Source organism: Somniosus microcephalus, chromosome 4, assembly GCF_052327205.1.
Source record: "Somniosus microcephalus isolate GS21.2 chromosome 4, FLI_Smic_1.0, whole genome shotgun sequence".
NCBI classification, from domain to species: domain Eukaryota; kingdom Metazoa; phylum Chordata; class Chondrichthyes; order Squaliformes; family Somniosidae; genus Somniosus; species Somniosus microcephalus.
The window spans coordinates 150,213,519-150,233,755 of record NC_140990.1 but is presented as its reverse complement, the minus strand read 5'-3'; the positions used below and the strand labels follow the sequence as shown (position 1 = coordinate 150,233,755).

General features: G+C 45.9%; 1 protein-coding gene and 2 pseudogenes across 2 annotated transcripts in view; 2 read left to right on the top strand and 1 right to left on the bottom strand.

Moving 5' to 3' along the window:
* Positions 1-20,237, bottom strand: part of LOC147119913 (uncharacterized) — a 65,262-nt gene that overhangs the window by 19,151 nt on the left and 25,874 nt on the right. The window lies entirely within an intron of this gene.
* Positions 3,955-5,160, top strand: LOC147119915 (syncytin-2-like; annotated as a pseudogene).
* On the top strand, positions 16,921-19,591 carry LOC147119914 (uncharacterized; annotated as a pseudogene).

Sequence of the window (20,237 nt, the reverse complement as noted above, 5' to 3'; positions counted from 1 at the left end):
CAAAACAGCAGCAACCAAATTATAACTGGACTCACCAGGCCGGTAACGGGCCGCCTCCTCCACCTCCAGAACCCAATCCGTATGTGACCCGAGCCCAACTACATGCTAGACCTCAAACCAGATTTTCTGTTCAAAATCCGTTTGGACCACAAAATCAAAATTCAGATCAATTCGGCCAAGGATTCAATTGTCCGTATAATCAATGACTAGTTGCTCCATATCCAAGTGCTGCAAGCAAACAATTACCCGTTGTTTCATTAAATGCCACAAGCGAGCCTGAAGTAAAAATACGAATACAGGGAAAGGATATTCCATTTCTAGTGGATACTGGTGCCACCTTTTCGATCCTTACGAAACAGGATACACAGGGAATTCCTATTTCCACCAATCAAACCTCAGTAACTGGACTATCTGGGACAGCTCATCAAATGGTTTTCTCCAATCCCATTGATGTCCAATTCAATGATTATGAAGACAGTCATTCATTCCTACTATCTAATGAAGTCCCACTGAACTTGTGTGGACGGGACTTATTGTGTAAAATGAATGCCACTATCCTCTGTTCTCCAACCGGTATGGAAGTACGAATCCCCACGGATAAGTGTGGAGCCTATCCACTACTCCAATCAAGAACACCTATATTATATGCCTGGGAAAATTCGTATCCCACACTAAGCAAAGCCCTAGCCTATCTGGTCAGCTCATATTGGTGTGTGACAAGATTAATTACAGACTACCTCAAATCTTTAAATATAGGAAACTGGCACAAAACGTTACATTGTACTGCATGCTATGACGAAACTGGATTAGATGCCATAACCCAAAATTTTTACCAACCATTCTTGCACCGGAAATATCGATTGAAGATTGAACAAATTTTTATCGGACCTGCAGGAATCGCAGCAGGAGTAGAATTATCCTCCCATAGCCAGACCTTGTTTAAGGTTAAAAGTAGTGTTCCACACTGCACCCTTGCGGTTGCAGACACATGTAAACCCCAGGATCTAGGTGCAATGGTTAAAAGAATGCAAGGATATTTAGTGCAAAGGGAATGGCAGACATCTGGTGGAACTCTGGGTAGATATGATGGGGAGGAAGGCTTCTCTATCAAAATGGATAGGGAAATATATTTCGATGCTGTCTTAGCAGAAAAGATACTTTCGGTCACCAGTTTTCTATTGCAACGCGAAACAGAAGAACTTCTTGCTAAAGTCCCAGAGCAGCTATGGTCTACTCACCCTAATGAAGTAGGGAAAATGCTTACCGCACAACCATATAAGGTAGCGATCAATTCAACCGTACCACTTCCTAAGAAACCCCAATATCCCTTGTCTCTAGCTGCAGAACAGGGTATCGAGCCAGTAATTACTTTGCTGCTAGCCCAAGGGATAATAGTCCCAACTAAAAGCCCTTGTAACACACCAATCTTTCCGGTCCAGAAACCCAATAGTGACAAATGGAGATTTGTTCAAGACCTACGAGCTATGAATGAAGCTGTGTTCCCAACTTATCCGGTCGTGCCCAATCCTGCGACTATACTTACCAGTATTCCAGTAAACTCAACGTATTATATGGTGATCGATCTATGTTCAGCATTTTTCTCAATACCCATTCACCCAGAGTCTCAATTCCTTTTTGCCTTCACGTATAAAGGACGCCAATATACGTGGACAAGACTCCCGCAGGGATTTACCGAAAGTCCTACTATAGTTTCCACAGTGTTCAAAGAAGGATCTAGAGGATGTGATTTTACCAGCAAGTTCTACACTCATACAGTATGTTGATGATTTATTACTCGCCTCACCCTCCAAATCAGCCTGTGAAACAGGTTCTCTTGTGCTGTTAAAAGCTTTAGCCTCGAAAGGACACAAAGTGTCAAAGGCAAAATTACAATTGGTCTCAGAAAGGGTTCAGTATCTAGGACATAAATTGGTACGAGATACAAGGCAATTGACACAAGACAGAGTAAAAGCAATCTGCTCTGCTCCACTACCAATAACCAAGAGAGAAATGAAACATTTCCTCGGCATGTCAGGATATTGCAGACAATGGATTATGAATTATTCCAAAATAATTAGACCATTGTTAGACATGTCCATACCCTCACTACCAGAAGATTTAGTTTGGAATGAAGCATCCCGGAACGCTTTTCAGAATCTTAAACAGTCCTTCATATCAGCACCTGCTTTGGGACTACCGGACTATGCTAAGCCATTTAATTTGTTCGCTCACCACAAGTCAGGTTTTGCGCAATCTGTCTTGACTCAATTACACGGAGACAGACAGCGACCGATAGCGTATTTTAGTACCCAACTAGATCCAGTGGCACGCGGACTACCAGGATGTCTTCCTTCTTTGGCAGCAGCTTATTATGCTGCACAACAGGCTCAGACAATAACTCTAAATCATCAGACTATTTTGTATATCCCACACTCTGTCGAGATTTTACTTACCAAATGCGCCACCCAACACCTAACTTCTGCAAGAACCACTAAATACGAAGTTGAACTGTTATCAAATCTGAACCTTATCATCAAAAGATGTACCACCTTAAATCCAGCCACTCTACTCCCCACGGAAGAAGACGGCGAATCCCATTCATGTGAGATGGTAACCGAACTGGTAACTAAACCACGTATTGATTTAACAGATATACCGATATGTAACCCTGATCTGGTGTACTACGTTGACGGATCAGCCCTACGAAATGACAGGGGCCAGCCCAAAGCGGCATATGCAGTTGTGACTCAGTATAACGTTGTTGAAACAGCCTGTCTTCCAGATTCCTTTTCAGCCTAGCAAGCCGAATTATTTGCATTGACTCGAGCATGCATTCTCGCTCAAGGACAAACAGTTAATATCTACACTGAGTCCAGGTATGATTTTGGTGTAACTCATGACTATGGACAAATTTGGAAAATTCGCGGGTACCTGACCTCTTCAGGAACCACCATTAAGAATGCGGAACAGGTAGGAAATCTTCTGCGAACCATTCAATGTCCTTTAAAACTTGCCATTATTAAATGCCAAGCACATACAGGCCACTTGGATGAGGCAGCACTTGGAAATGCCAGAGCTGACAATGCAGCTAAATCAGCAGCTCTGTCAGACAAAGGGGAACAAGTATCAGCGTTCCCAGTAAGGGAAAATAACTCCACAGATCAACCGCCCACTATTAATGATGTGCTGGCCTTTCAGTCACAGGCCAGTACGGATGAGGTATTAACCTGGGCAAGGGATCAATGTTGTAAAACTCAAGAAGGAATATGGGTTTACCATGACGGCCGCATGGTGGCACCCAAATCCTTACTTCCATGGATTGCCCGATGTGTTCATACATTCACACATGCGGGCAAAGGGGGGATGGCAGATTATATTTTGGCAACTTGGTATGCACCAGGTATTTCGGCAATTGCAAAACAAATTTGTGAAAATTGTTTTACCTGTCAGACAATGAATCCGGGTAAGACGGAAAAGGTAAAACCTGCCTCCCACCCAAACCCAACGGGACCTTTTGTACATTTACAAATGGATTTTATTGAATTACCTATGTGTATGGGATTTAAGTATGTATTAGTTATTGTAGATGTGTTTTCTAGATGGATTGAAGCTTTTCCTTGTAAAAAGGCCGATGCCACTACTGTTGCTAAATATTTGTTGAAAGAAATCATGCCGCGCTTCGGAATTCCTGTTAAACTTTCAAGTGATAATGGGTCTCATTTTACTGGAACTGTTATAAAAGAAATGTGTAAAGCCTTACAGATTAACCAACATTTTCATTGCAGTTATCATCCACAATCCGGAGGAAAAGGAGAAGGAACCAGAGGGAGAGAAAAAGATTTACACAGACTATGGGGACTGACAGTACTATGCTTAACAGGATTATGCTTTGTGTTACTGACAGCACCAGAGGTACAGACACGTGAACAAAGGGAACTACATATAAATGTATTCATGGCACTGAGTCATGAGCATGCACAAGAAAGAGATTTATCCAACTGTTGGGTATGTGCACATGTGCCCATTCACTCGAAAGGAGGCATCCCTCTAAGACGCATTCCCTTTAACGAATCAGAAACGGCTGAGTGGATAATCAGTCAGTACGATACGCGTGGTAATACTTCCCAGAAAAGGCACACATCTTATGGGGGCACTACTAGTACAGAGGATTAGAGGCCGGAATGGGAATCAGCAGGCTATAATCTCACTGCCTTCCAGGGGTGGTACCAACCCAAATATAATCGGACTCGGCAGCCCCCATTCCTAGTTCTTACTAATACCTCAGGTATAGGGGCCCCAATGGGTAAAATATGTTTAGTAAGGAACATAGCAGGGGGCGAGAATGTGGGTAAAAGCAAATGCGCCCAGAATTTTACCATAACTCGACCCCACAACTGGCGCGATGTGGGTCAGTTTAACATGACAAATGTCCGTAATAAGACGGGTGGGGGTACCTGGACCGGTTCCAACCCTATGATGACAAAGAAGAAGTTGCAATTCACTTCTTATAATGGAACCTATTTTATCTGTGGTCATAAGGTCTACCCCTGTTTAGTACAATCATGGACAGGATCCTGTTACTTAGGATATGTGATACCCTTTATTAGAACAACAAAGACCCTGAGGGACGCCTATGAAAGCCATCGACCTAAACGGGATTTGACATGGTTAAATGGAATATTCAAGGTAATGATACCACCCTATGGGACAATGTCAAACGAGTGGGAAGTACGGGAACTGGCTAAATGAGTAGAATCAGTAGCCAACGCAACCTCACAAACCTTCGAAAGGGTAAATGACGAAATGGTAGCCATTCGGACAGTGGCTCTCCAAAATCGTATGGCCCTAGATTATCTCCTAGCCAAGGAAGGAGGGACATGCGCTTTGATTGGTGAGGAATGCTGTACGTACATCCCGGATCACTCAGAAAAGATCAGCAGTCTGGCAGAACTTATTAGAGAGAAGGTAATAGAGTACAAACAAATTACTGGCCTAGGCGGTACCACTTTGTGGGGTTGGGCATCCGGATGGCGAGGATCCCTGGGAAAATCCCTGGTACAGGGCCTGATCATATTCTTGCTGATAATCTTTTCCCTATACCTTCTGTTTGTATCAATCAAGTGCTGCTGTGTCAGAGTGGGAAAAACAGTGTTACCAACAGCAACCACTACTAAGGATTCTGCGCAGAAATGGAAATAGAAAGACTAAGCAGGATTGGAATGGCAGTGAATGGATTAAGTTGTCCTCGTGAAGGACAAAAGGGGGGAATGTGGAAATGTACCTTATAAAGCTGAATATAAGTTACATGTGCCCCTTTTTTTGACAAACAAAATGGAGTCCTGGTCCTCCCAGAAGCCTCTGCAGAAATGTCCTCTATTCCTTCCTTAAACATGTTAACCTTGACTAAACACTGAAAACAGTTGCTTATCTGCGTTAAAAACAAAGACCATTTACATGAGTAAAGGGAACCTTAGTCAAGCCACCTGGCCAGAGGCTTGACCACCAGATAACGGAAGAAACATATTGTATGAAGTATCTACATTCCAAACAGTACTGATAGTCTTAATTAAATAGTCTAGAATAAATAACTACCCATTGTATTATCAATAGTCTTTCGCTACGCCAGACTTTAGAAATATGTAGAAACTTAGATAAGGATTGAAGAGCTCTTTGTCCCTTTGTCTGACTTGAAAGACATATGATGAAACCATAACCTGTTTACTTGACTGTATAAATATGTTATTAATCTGTACTTCTGGAGAGAGTCTCTGCTTAGCCTTTGACTGAGCGGGATGCTCTCCTTGCCGCAAGTAAAAGCTTAATAAAAGAACATCTACCGGAGCTGATCGTTTCAGAGTCTCATTGAGAGTCGAGATTTCGACAGTCGGCAGGAACCACCCAGAGGACAAACTACTGACCGAGATGGACCATCACGGAGTGAGTACGTTAAAATACCACTCCATTGACAACTACTAAAAAGTCCCTATTAATAAGGGGAGTTGGCGGGTCAACTGCTCGAGCGCAACAGAGTGAGGTGGTAGTCCTGGAAGTGGCGGCGATATTGATCCCTGCTCAATTCTGGGATCGTGAAAATCCTGAAGGGACTATCCTGGGTATCATCGACCTGTTAAGACAACTAGGGGGGTTAATTGACCCATTACAAAATAAAATTACGTGGAAAGACTGTTCGGGAAGAGAAAGAATTACCTTAGGCGGTCGGGGTGGATACAAAGGCCACGCTCGTATTGGGAGTGTAAAGGTCCTGGACCGGGACTGGTCTGAAGACGGTAGATGGGGATTGATTCGCGCCAGCCTCGGGGAGGTCTGGGCAAAATCAAAACAGGACTCTGGATTAGTAGACACAGAGCCCATCACAGTACCCGGCCCAGAGCACAAAGCACACAAACAATATCCCATACGACCCGAGGCCCGCAAGGCATTGTCCAGATCGTACAGGATCTGGTGACAGACGGGGTATTGAGAGAGACAGCGGCCATCACCAATTCATCTGTTTGGCCGGTAAAGAAACCAGACGGATCATACCGTCTAACGATTGATTATACCGCATTGAATAAGGTGACACCGAGAGAACGCCCTATCAGCCAGTCCGGCGACTATCTTTAACGGTCTGAAACGTGAACATAAACATAGAAACATAGAAGATAGTAGCAGGAGTAGGCCATTCAGCCCTTCGAGCCTGCTCCGCCATTCAATGAGATCATGGCTGATCATCCAAATTCAGTACCCTGTCCTGCCTTCTCCCCATATCCCTTGATCCCTTTAGCCTCAAGAAATATATCCAACTCTTTCTTGAATATATTTAATGAACTGGCCTCCACCGCCCTCTGTGGCAGAGAATTCCACAGGTTCACCACTCTCTGGGTGAAGAAATTCCTCCTCATTTCAGTCCTAAATGGCTTACCCCTTATACTTAGACTATGACCCCTGGTTCTGGACTCCCCAGCCATCAGAAACATCCTCCCTGCATCTAGTCTGTCCAGACCTGACAGAATTTTATAGGTTTCGATGAGATCCCCTCTCAATCTTCTAAACTCCAGTGAGTATAAGCCCAATCGACACAATCTCTCCTCATACGTCATTCCTGCCATCCCAGGTATCAGCCTGGTGAATCTTCGCTGCACTCCCTCTTTGGCAAGAACATCCTTCCTCAGGTAAGGTGACCAAAACTGCACACTACTCAAGGTGCGGTCTCACCAAGGCCCTGTACAACTGTAGCAAGACATCCTTGTTCCTGTACTTGAACCCTCTTGCTACGAAGGCCAACATACCATTTGCCTTCTTAACCGCCTGCTGCACCTGCATGCTTACCTTCAGCGACTGGTGCACAAGGACACCCAGGTCTCTTTGCACTTCCCCTTCTCCCAATCTATTGCCATTCAAATAATAATCTGCCTTCCTGTTTTTGCCACCAAAGTGGATAACCTCACATTTATCCACATTATAGTGCATTTGCCATGTTTCTGCCCAATCACCCAACCTGTCCAAATCGTACTGGAGTTTCCCGACATCCTCCTCACAGCATGCCCTCCCACCCAGCTTTGTGTCGTCTGCAAATTTGGAGATATTACATCCAATTCCCTCATCCAGATCATTAATATATATTGTGAACAGCCGGGGTCCTAGGACCGATCCTTGCAGTACCCCACTAGTCACTGCCTGCCACTCGGAAAACGACCCGTTTATTCCAACTCTTTGTTTTCTGTCCGCCAACCAGTTCTCTATCCAAGTCAATACCTTGCCCCCAATCCCATGTGCCTTAATTTTGCACGCTAACCTCTTATGTGGGACCTTATCGAAAGCCTTCTGAAAGTCCAAATACACCACATCCACTGGTTCTCCCTTATCTATTTTACCAGTTACATCCTCAAAAAATTCCAGTAGATTAGTCAAGCATGATTTGCCTTTTGTCCGATCCTGTCACTGCTTTCCAAGTGCTCTGCTATTACATCTTTTATAATAGACTCTAGCATTTTCCCCACTACCGATGTCAGGCTTACCAGTCTATAATACCCCGCCTTTTCTCTACCACCTATTTTGAATAGTGGGGTAACATTAGCTACCCTCCAATCCATGGGTACTGTTCCAGAGTCTATTGAGTTCTGGAAGATGACCAGTAATGCATCTACTATCTCTAGGGCCACTTCCTTAAGTACCCTGGGATGTAGACCATCAGGCCGTGGGGATTTATCGGCCTTCAGTCCCATCAATTTTCCTAACACCATTTCCCTACAAATACTGATTTCTTTCAGTTCCTCCCTTTCATCAGACCCTATGTTCCCCGGCATCTCTGGGAGTTAATTGGGTCCACCTTTGTGAAGACAGAACCAAAGTATGTATTTAGTTGGTCTGCCATTTCCTTGTTTCCCATTATAAATTCCCCTGATTCTGACTGTAAGGGACCTACACTTGACTTCACCAATCTTTTTCTCTTCACATATCTATAAAAGCTTTTACAGTCAGTTTTTATGTTCCCTGATAGCTTACTCTCATATTCTATTTTCCCTTTCTTAATTAATCCCTTTGTCCTCCTTTGTTGATTCCTAAACTGCTCCCAATCCTCAGGATTATTGCTTTTTCTAGCCAATTTATTATGTCCTCTCCTTGGATCTTATGCTATCCCTAATTTCCCTTGTTAGCCATGGTTGAGTCACCTTTTTTGTTTTATTTTTATGCCAAACTGGGATGAACAAATTCTGTAGCTCATCTATTCGGTCTTTGAATGTTTGCCATTGCCTATCCACCGTCAACCCTTTGAGTGACATTCCCCAATCAATCCTACCCAACTCGCTCCTCAGACCATCGTAGTTTCCTTTATTTAAATTGAGGACCCTTGTTTCTGAGTCAACTACTTCATTCTCCATCTTAATGAAGAATTTGATCATATTATGATCGCTCCGACCCAAGGGGCCTCGTACAACAAGATTGCTAATTAATCCTTTCTCGTTACATAATACCCAGTCTAAGATGGCCTGATCTCTGGTTGGTTCCTCGACATATTGGTCCAGGAAACCATCCCGTAAACACTCCAGGAATTCCTCCTCCACAGTATTGTTACTAATTTGGTTGGCCCAATCTATATGTAGATTAAAGTCACCCATGATGACCACTGTGCCCTTATTGCAAGCTTCTTTAATTTCCCTTTTAATGTCATCCCCAACCTCCGCCTTACTGTTTGGAGGTCTATATACCACTCCCACTGATGTTTTTTTCCCCTTAGTATTTCTCAATTCTACCCATACAGGTTCTACATCATCAGAGCTAATATCCTTCATTACAATTGTATTAATCCCTTCTTTAACCAGTAATGCTACCCCACCTCCCTTTCCTTTGTGCCTATCTTTCCTGAATATCGAATACCCCTGGATGTTGAGTTCCCAGTCTTGGCCATCCTTGAGCCACATTTCTGTAATCCCAACCAAATCATATTCGTTTACCTCTATTTGCGCAGCCAATTCATCCACCTTATTACAAATGCTCCTCGCATTAAGACACAAAGTCTTCAGGCTTGTTTTTTTAACTCTCTTAGACCTATTAGAATTATTATTTACTGTGGCCACGTTTGATTTAAACCGTTGATTTCTCTGACTGCCACTTTTGTTTTTCTCCTTCCTATCTTTTGCTTTTATCCCTGTTTTCCTTTCCTCTGTCTCCCTGCTCAGGTTCCCAACCCCCTGCCATTTTAGGTTAAAACCCCCCGAACAGTGCTAGCAAACCTCCCCGCAAGGATATTTGTCCCGCTCTGGTTCAGGTGCAACCCGTCCGACTTGTAGAAGTCCCATCTTCCCCAGAAGCAGGCCCAGTGATCCAGGAAACTAAAGCCCTCCCTCCTGCACCAACTCTTTAGCCACGCATTCATCTGCTCTATGCTCCTATTCCTATAATCACAAGCACGTGGCACCGGGAGTAATCCAGAGATTACAACCTTTGAGGTCCTACTCTTTAATCTGCTACCGAGCTCCCTAAATTCTTGCTGCAGGACCTCATCCCTCTTCCTACCTATGTCGTTGGTCCGAATGTGAACCACGACGTCTGCCTGTTCACCCTCCCCCTTCAGAATGCCCGACAGCCGTTCAGTGACATAAGAACATAACATAAGAAGTAGGAGCAGGAGTAGGCCATACGGCCCCTCAGGCCTGCTCCGCCATTCAATAGGATCATGGCTGATCTGAATCCAGACTCACGTCCACTTCCCTGCCCTCTCCCCGTAACCCCTAATTCCCTTATCTGCTAGGAAACTGTCTATCCCCATTTTAAATTTATTTAATGTTGCAGCTTCCACAGCTCTCTGGGGTAGCAAATTCCATAGATTTACTATCCTCTGAGTGAAGAACTTTCTCCTCATCTCAGTTTTGAAAGGGCAGCCCCTTATTCTTAGATTATGCCCCCTAGTTCTAGTCTCACCCATCAGTGGAAACATCCTCCCCGCATCCACCCGATCAAGCCCCCTCACAATCTTATATGTTTCGATAAGATCGCCTCTCATTCTTCTGAACTCCAATGAGTAGAGTCCCAACCTACTCAACCTTTCCTCATACGTCAACCCCCTCATCTCCGGAATCAACCGAGTGAACCTTCTCTGAACCACCTCGAGAGCAAATATATCTTTTCTTAAATATGGAAACCAAAACTGCACACAGTATTCCAGGTGTGGCCTCACCAATACCCTGTATAACTGCAGCAAGACTTCCCTGTTTTTATACTCCATCCCCCTTGCAATAAAAGCCAAGATTCCATTGGCCTTCCTGATCACCTGCTGCACCTGCATACTAACTTTTTGTGTTTCATGCACCAGGATCCCCAGATCCCTTTGTACTGTAGCACTTTGCAGTTTCTCTCCATTTAGATAATAACTTGCTCTGTGATTTTTTCTGCCAAAGTGCATAACCTCACACTTTCCAACATTATATTGCATCTGCCAAATCTCTGCCCACTCACTTAGCCTGTCTATGTCCTTTTGCAGGTTTTTTATGTCCTCCTCACTCATTGCTTTCCCCCCCATCTTTGTATCGTCGGCAAACTTGGATATGTTGCACTTGGTCCCTTCCTCCAAATCGTTAATATAGATTGTAAAGAGTTGGGGTCCCAGCACTGACCCCTGCGGAACACCACTAGTTACTGATTGCCAGCCCGAGAATGAACCATTTATCCCAACTCTTTGTTTTCTGTTAGATAGCCAATCTTCCACCCATGCCAGTATATTCCCCCCAATCCCGTGATTTCTTATCTTGATCAGTAATCTTTTGTGTGGAACCTTGTCAAATGCCTTTTGGAAGTCCAAATACACTACATCCACTGGTTCCCCTTTATCCACCCTGTATGTTACAGCCTCAAAGAATTCAAGCAAATTTGTCAAACATGACTTCCCCTTCATAAAACCATGCTGACTCTGTCCTATTGAATTATGTTTATCCAAATGCTCTGTTACTGTTTCCTTAATAATGGACTCCAACATTTTGCCAACCACAGATGTTAGGCTAACTGGTCTATAGTTTCCAGCTTTTTGTCTACTTCCCTTCTTAAATAAGGGTGTTACATTAGCAGTTTTCCAATCTGCCGGGACCTTTCCTGAGTCCAGGGAGTTCTGGAAAATAATCACCAATGCATCCACAATCCCTACCGCCACTTCTCTCAAGACCCTAGGATGTAGGCCATCAGGTCCGGGGGATTTATCCGCCTTAAGTCCCATTATTTTATTGAGTACCATCTCCTTAGTGATTTTAATCATCTTTAGCTCCTCCCCCCCCATTGCCCCCTGTTTGTCCAGTGTTGGGATATTTTTAGTGTCCTCTACTGTAAAGACTGATACAAAATATTTGTTCAGCGTCTTTGCCATCTCCATGTTCCCCACCACTAGTTTCCCGGTCCCATCCTCTAAGGAACCAACATTCACTTTAGCCACCCTTTTTCTTTTTATATAGCTGTAGAAACTCTTGCTATCTGTTTTTATATTTTTTGCTGGTTTACTTTCATAATCTATCTTCCCTTTCTTAATTAATCTTTTAGTTATTGTTTGCTGGCTTTTAAATGCTTCCCAATCTTCTATCCTCCCACTAGATTTGGCTACTTTATATGCCCTTGTTTTCAGTCGGATACTATCCTTTATTACTTTACTAAGCCACGGATGGCTGTCTTTTCTTTTATTCCCCTTTTTCCTCAGTGGAATATATTTGTCTTGAAAGATGTGAAATATCTCCTTGAATGTAGACCACTGCTCTTGTACCGTCTTACACTTTAATCTGTTTTCCAAGTCCACTTTAGTCAATTCTACTCTCATACCTTCATAGTCTCCTTTATTTAATCTCAGTATGCTGGTTTGAGATCCAATTCTCTCATCCTCAAACTAAATTTGAAATTCAACCATATTATGGTCACTCATTCCAAGGGGATCCTTTACTAGGACATTTTTTATTAATCCTGTCTCATTACACAGGGCCAGATCTAAGATTGCCTGCCCCCTGGTTGGTTCAGTTACATACTGCTCAAGGAACCCGTCCCTAATACACTCTATGAACTCTTCCTCAAGGCTGCCATGCCCAATTTGTTTAGTCCAGTCAATATGAAAGTTAAAATCCCCCATGATTATAGCTGTTCCCTTATTACAAGCCCCAACTATTTCCTGATTTATACTCCAACCAACAGAGTTGCCACTGTTAGGAGGCCTATAGACTACGCCCACTAGTGACTTTTTCCCCTTCTTATTCCTTATTTCCACCCAAACTATTTCACTATCCTGATCCTTTGACCCAATATCATTTCTGACTATTGCAGTGATTCCATCCTTGATTAACATAGCAACCCCACCTCCCTTTCCTTCCTGTCTGTCCTTCCTAATTGTCAAATACCCTTGTATGTTTAGTTCCCAGTCATGATTATCTTGCAGTCATGTTTCCATAATGGCCACCAGATCATACCCATGTGTAGTTATTTGTACCGTCAACTCGTCAATTTTGTTACGAATGCTGCATGCATTCAGATAAAGAACTTTCAAATATGTTTTCTGACAATTTATTCCTGCTTTTACCCCTTTTACTACTTTACCTTTATCATTATACATTCTGTCCCTTCCTGACACGCTCTGGTTTTTAATTCCCTCACTGCTACCTTGCTCTATTACCTTCTCCGCTGTCATTTTTATTTTTCGCTCTCTTAAAACCTCCCCCCCACTAATTAGTTTAAAGCCCTCTCTACAGCCCTAGTTATTCGATTCGCCAGGACTCTAGTCCCAGCATTATCTTCTGCGAAAATCGCTCGCAAAAGTCGGGGTCAGCAATGTAGGAATGTCTAGTGCCTATCCAAAGACTGAGGTCCACTCAGGCGCTTAACCAAAACAAAGTTTAATGGAAACTAACAGGCTTAAACAAGTAACTGCAGGAGAACATCGAGTGTAGGTCTATTCAGTTCGGAGGCTCCACGAGGACTGCTGGCTGGTCCCGTGGTTGACATCATGACGTTCTTCCCGCCAGTGGGGGATCACGTGATGTACGGCGTGACATCATCGCGTTTACCCGCGCTGTTAAAGTAATCACGCTCTGTACAAGTAAACAGTATAAAGATACAGACTCAGGCTGTAGCTAACATGCTGTTAAAGGGAATTATATACAAACGATCTGAGTCCTTTAGTGGCTCCGCCACAAGAGGACATATAAATTGACCAGAAAAAGCAGCAAACCTGAGGATTGGGAGCAGTTTAGCATTTAACAAAGGAGGACAAAGGGATTAATTAAGAAGGGGAAAATAAGAGTATGAGAGTAAGCTTTCAGGGAGCATAAAAACTGACAGTAAAAGCTTTTATAGATCTGTGAAGAGAAAAAGATTGGTGAAGTCAAGAGTCATGGGAATTTATAATGGGGAACAAAGAAATGGAAGACCAACTAAATAAATATTTTGGTTCTGTCTTCGCAAAGGAGGACACAAATAACCTCCCAGAGATGTTAGGGAACATAGGGTCTGATGAAAGGGAGGAACTGAAAGAGATCAGTATTTGTAGGGAAATGGTGTTAGTGAAATTGATGGGATTAAAGGCCGATAAATCCCCAGGGCCTGATAATCTACATCCTAGGGTACTTAAGGAAGTGGCCCTAGAAATAGTAGATGCATTGCTGGTCATCTTCCAACATTCGACAGAATCTGGAACAATGGATTGGATGGTAGCTAATGTTACCCCACTATTCAAAAAAGGTGGTAGGGAGAAAACGTGGAAATACAGACCAGTAAGCCTGACATCGGTAGTGGGAAAATGCACAAGTCCATTATAAAAGATGTAATAGCAGAGCACTTGGAAAACAGTGGCAGGATCGGACAAAGTCAACATGGATTCACAAAAGGTAAATCGTGCTCGACTAATCTACTGGAATTTTTTGAGGATGTAACTGGTAAAATAGATAAGGGAGAACCAGTGGATGTGGTGCATTTGGACTTTCAAAAGGCTTTCGATAAGGTCCCGCATAAGAGATTAGCGTGTAAAGTTAAGGCACGAGAGACTGGGGGCAAGGTATTGACTTGGATAGAGAACTGGTTGGCAGACAGAAAGCAAAGAGTTGGAATAAACAGGTCTTTTTCCGAGTGGCAGGCAGTGACTAGTGGGGTACCGCAGGGATCGGTCCTTGGACCCCAGCTATTCACAATATATATTAATGATCTAGAAATGATCTAGACGAGACATCCTTGACCCTGGCACCAGGGAGGCAACAAACCATCCTGGAGTCATGTCTACGGCCACAGAAACGCCTATCTGTTCCCCTTACGATAGAATCCCCTACCACTATTGCTCTCCCACTCTTTTTCCTCCCTTCCTGAGCAGCAGAAGCACCCCTGGTGCCAGGAAAATGGCTGCTGCTGCCTTCCCCTGGTGAGTCATCCCCCCCAACAGTATCCAAATTGGTATACCTGTTTGAAAGGGGGATGGCCACAGGGGTCCCCTGCACTACCTGCCTGCTTCTACTGCTCCGCCTGGTGGTCACCCATTTCCCTTCTGCCTGTGCAGCCCTACCCTGCGGCGTGACCAACTCATCAAACGTGTAATCCACGACCCTCTCAGCATCGTGAATGCTCCACAACCCATCCATCCGCAGCTCCAGCGCCTCAATACGGCCCGTTAGTAGCTGCAGCTGGATGCATTTCTGGCGCACGTGGTCGTCAGGGACACTGGCAGCGTCCCTGAATTCCCACATAGAGCAAGAGGAGCATAACACGGGGCTGGGCTCTCCTGGCATGACTTACCCCTTTAATTAATTTAAATTAATTCAATACCACCAGTAAAAGGTATACTCTAGGGTGCTTATTTACCAACTGTCCCCACTACACCACAGAGTCCCAAGAAAATATAAACCGCAGAATTTAAGCTTGTAATAAAAAGGAGAAAGAAATACTCACCAACCAATCACTTACCTGCTTCCTGGTGACGTCACACTTGGATTACTTTTTACCTCTCTCCCCTGCTGTTGAATTGGTACACCTAGCTGAACCCGCCGCTTTTAACTGCCGCCGGTCGCGCTGCACTCCTCACCCAGGTCCGTCGCTCTGGTCGGGCCTCGCTGAACCCGCCGCTTTTAACTGCCGCCGGTCGCGTTGCACTCCTCACCCAGGTCCGTCGCTCTGGTCGAGCCTCGCTGAACCCTCCGCTTTTAACTGCCGCCGGTCGCGCTGCACTCCTCACCCAGGTCCGTCGCTCTGGTCGGGCCTCGCTGAACCCGCCGCTTTTAACTGCCGCCGGTCACGCTGCACTCCTCACCCAGGTCCGTCGCTCTGGTCGGGCCTCGCTGAACCCGCCGCTTTTAATTGCCGCCGGTCGCGCTGCACTCCTCACCCAGGTCCGTCGCTCTGGTCGGGCCTCGCTGAACCCGCCGCTTTTAACTGCCGCCGGTCACGCTGCACTCCTCACCCAGGTCCGTCGCTCTGGTCGGGTCTCGCTGAAGCCGCCGCTTTTAACTGCCGCCGGTCGCGCTGCACCCCTCACCCAGGTCCGTCGCTCTGGTCGGGCCTCGCTGAATCCCCCGCCGGTCGCGCTGCACTCCTCACCCAGGTCCGTCGCTCTGGTCGGGCCTTGCTGAATCCGCCGCTTTTAACTGCCGCCGGTCGTGCTGCACTCCTCACCCAGGTCCATCGCTCTGGTCGGGCCTCGCTGAATCCGCCGCTTTTAACTGCCGCCGGTCGCGCTGCACTCCTCACCCAGGTCCGTCGCTCTGGTCGGGCCTCGCTGAATCCGCCGCTTTTAACTGCCGCCGGTCACGCTGCACTCCTCACCCAGGTCCGTCGCTCTTTACGGTGTTGAATATAGCCAATGGATTTTGGTCAATACCCTTGGAACAAGGGTCCCAGAATAAGTTTGCGTTTACTGTAGGCGAGCGACAATACACCTGGACAAGGGTGCCACAAGGCTTCCACAACAGTCCAGCAATCTTCCACCGCACTTTGAGCAAAGTCCTGGAAAAGGTGGATTTGTCTCCATACAGGAGTACAGTACTACAATACGTGGACGACCTATTAATAGCATCCGAGACCGTGAAGGGGCACATTGGGGCGCTGGTAGAAATACTGGAGGTACTCCAAGAATCAGACTTTAAGGTCAACCCAAAGAAAGCACAGATAGGACAGCCCAAGGTACAGTACTTGGGGCACAAAATCTCACAGGGATCCCGGGCTATGTCAAATGACAGGCGAGATGCCATCCGTGCGATGCTGTGCCCAACTACTGTAAGAGGGGTCAGGAAGGTATTGGGGCTTTTTAACTACTGTAGAAATTTTGTCCCTAATTTTGCAGCCTTGGCAGAACCAATCCAGAGACTGGTGAAAGGAGGAAAGCCCTCCCTTGAGCCTTTAGAATGGGGCCCAGAGCAGGAGGCGGCATATAGGGGTCTCAAAGAGGCTCCGATGTCTGCTCCGGCGCTGGGACTGCCCAACATGGAACTGCCATTCCACATATATTGCGACAACGAAGGGGACTTCTATGGAGCTGTGGTAACGCAAGACCATGGCGACCGACAGAGACCCGTCGCCTACTATTCGACAACAGTAGTCAGCAGCGGCCAGACTCTCAAAGGTGTGTAGCCGCCCTAGACTGTGCTACGTGGGCAGTGAAAATAAGCAAGCCCGTAGTAATGACAGGGGAAACAATCCTCCACACAAGACACACACTGGTTGAAATGTTGAATACGGGAAAATTAAGAGCTGTGTCTAATGTAAGAAGGGCAAAATGGGAGGCAATACTATTGCCCAGGGATGGGTCAGTCAAGATAGTAAGAGATACAGGCGAAAACCCAGCTGAGGGCATGTTGACCTCGGGGGAGCCACATGTACGTCACTAACATGGGGTTCCCTGCACCGGGTGGGATCAAGAATTTAACACCCGAATCAGTGGGGCACTAGACGGTGGATTCTCGGCACAGGCGGCAGAATTGATCGCATTGACCGAGGCCCTCAAACTCGTCGAGGGTCAACGGGTAAACATCTACACCGATAGTCGCTATGCCTTTGGTGTGGTACATGATTACATGACCGCTTGGGGCAGACGAGGATCTGTCACCTCAGGAGGGGAGGCCATCAAACATGAAGGCCGAATTAGGCTGTTATTGGATGCTGCTAGTAAACCTGTCCAAGCAGCAGTAATTAAAATAAAGGCTCACCAGAAGGTGAAAAACAAGGTACAGAAGGGAAATGAGGCAGCAGACATCGCCGCACATAGTGCGGCGGAGACCCAGACCACCATGACTGAGGCCGTGGGTGCTTTGACCCTTGGAGAAGATAGTATAGACGTTGCGAAATTGCAAGCAGATGCCAACCATAGGGATCAACAAGAGTGTGCAGACCAAAACGAGGATATGGGGGGTCCGGCATACGTCACCAGTAGAAGAGAAGGTTATGTTTAAGGGTCTGCCTGGGTGAACGGGGTTCGCCCCTCGGTGGACCGGGCCATACGAGGTATTAATAAGCAGGGACAGGTGCGCATGCATAGATATGAGGGAAAAGAGTAGGTGGAAACATTGGACCCAACTAAAACGATACAACAATAACCCATCTAACCTTAAATCCCACAGGAACAATGGAATAAACACCGGAGATAAACTAACATCTGGTGACGACCAGATTTCTGCTTAAGTTACAGGTAACATGGGCCTTGGACGACAGAGGCACCCACCCTAAGTTCTACCCACAGAATGTTGCCTCTATACACCACGATCCTGATAGTACTAGGGACACTACTGGATGCCATAGGAACAGGAAACCTTCTGAGAAATCGCTAACATCCAGAGGACCAGGGAGAACCGAATTACCGACAGGTCCTCGTTGGAGGGAGAGTATATATATTCCGGTGGAAGGGCACCAAGTACTTCAATTTTCCTGAAACGGGCCGAACATTTTGCGGGTGTTAGGGAACCCAACCCACGATATTGGGCGTTGAGTTAAAGTACAATAGGACCTTGTGTATTGAATGTCGTAGTAGGGTATGGACGAACCTACGGACATATCAGAGATGTATGTGGATTAAGTTTAGGTATCTACCAGGGATGCCACAGATACGACATGCCTGTAGAAACATGTGGCTGCACGTTAACTATATGCAGTGTCTCGACAGACAGGGTTCCGCCGTCATAAGCGAGGTTTAGTCAATGACGTACTGACTGGAATAAATACCGGCACGTCCTTTGTAAATGCCCTGGATATCCAATCCGTGAAAGCAAGCTCGGAGAGTCTTAAAGAGACTATGCGGATTTTGCTCCAGAGGCACATGGGTGACGTCCGGACGGGAGTAGACTTGGGGCAGCAGACCACCAAGATATTATTACAGGGACTTGCGATAATGGAGGGGCATGCTACCACCATTAATCGCTTAATTGACCGAGAATACAAGGATGCCACCAATAGGGTGAAGCGAAACACTTGTCAAGCATATGGGGGATGGATGATAGGACAAGTCTGACATAACCTGGACCAGATGCAGACAGGCAGGGTCCCCGACTGGATCAATAGTACTCACCTACTGCAGTTGGCACAGCACCCAGGATCACTGGATGGCTGTATACTAAAGGGCATGACAAGGGTCTACCCTGTGACGGGTGGGTGCACTGACTCTCACACCTCGCTGATAGGGATGGTACTTATGATCCCGGTAATGACTGGAGACACGAAACCATACACGCAGTACGAGGTAGAGAACATAGGACTGATCAGGGGAAGGGACTACCTGCGGTATTACCCAATGGATCAATACGCGATCAAAAGAAACAGAACCATGAGAGGGGTCTCATTGATTGGGTGCCGCAGGGAAGGAAGCCTCATGATCTGCCCACACCCGGTGGGGCAATGTAGTAAGGATGGGTGTGGGTTCAATCAGACTGTTGGATGTGTGCTGGAAATAAGCCCAGCGGAATCCGAACCGACCCACTCTGCCTACCGGGGAAAGGGCGAGTATTGCATGGTGACAACCCAACGGACGTACGACTATGGCGGACTAACATGTAACATCACGAATCCCAACTTCTGCTTCACCCCCAGCCTACCCATGACAATCGGGTGTGCAAGGAGGACGTACATTCACGCACGAAAAACGGTCACTCAGAATCTAACAGAATAAGAGCGGACCTGGGGCTATACGAGGAACACCTCACAGCGCCCATTCCGCATCTCCCAGCGGATCTAAAGAAGCTTAGGGACCCTCTATGCGAGAACATAAAATGGTACGATGTGGAGATGCCGGCGTTGGACTGGGGTGGACAAATGTGAGAAGTCACACAACACCAGGTTATAGTCCAACAGCTTTATTTGAAATCACAAGCTTTCAGAGCGCTGCTCCTTCATCAGGTGAAGTGAAGGGATGCATATAGACACAGCATATATAGTCAGAGAATACTGCCAGATGATTACAGGTAATCTTTCTAACTGCCCTTTATCACACCTCGGCAGAGTGATAATCACAGCAATCAATGGTGTGAATGGTGTCCAAACAGGTCAGTCAGGAAAACATTACATCAAAGAACAATGGGGTGGGGTCACAAGAGGTCAAATGTTGCAGATGCTGGGGTCTGTATGAAAAACAAAAACAAAAATTTTTTTGCTGGAAATCACAGCAGGTCCGGCCGCATCTATGTAGAGAGAACAAGCCAACGACGACTCAAGTCTGGATGACTCTACGTCAGGTGGGGTTACATGTAGCGTGACATGAACCCAAGATCCCGGTTGAGGCCGTCCTCATGAGTGCGGAACTTGGCTATCAGTTTCTG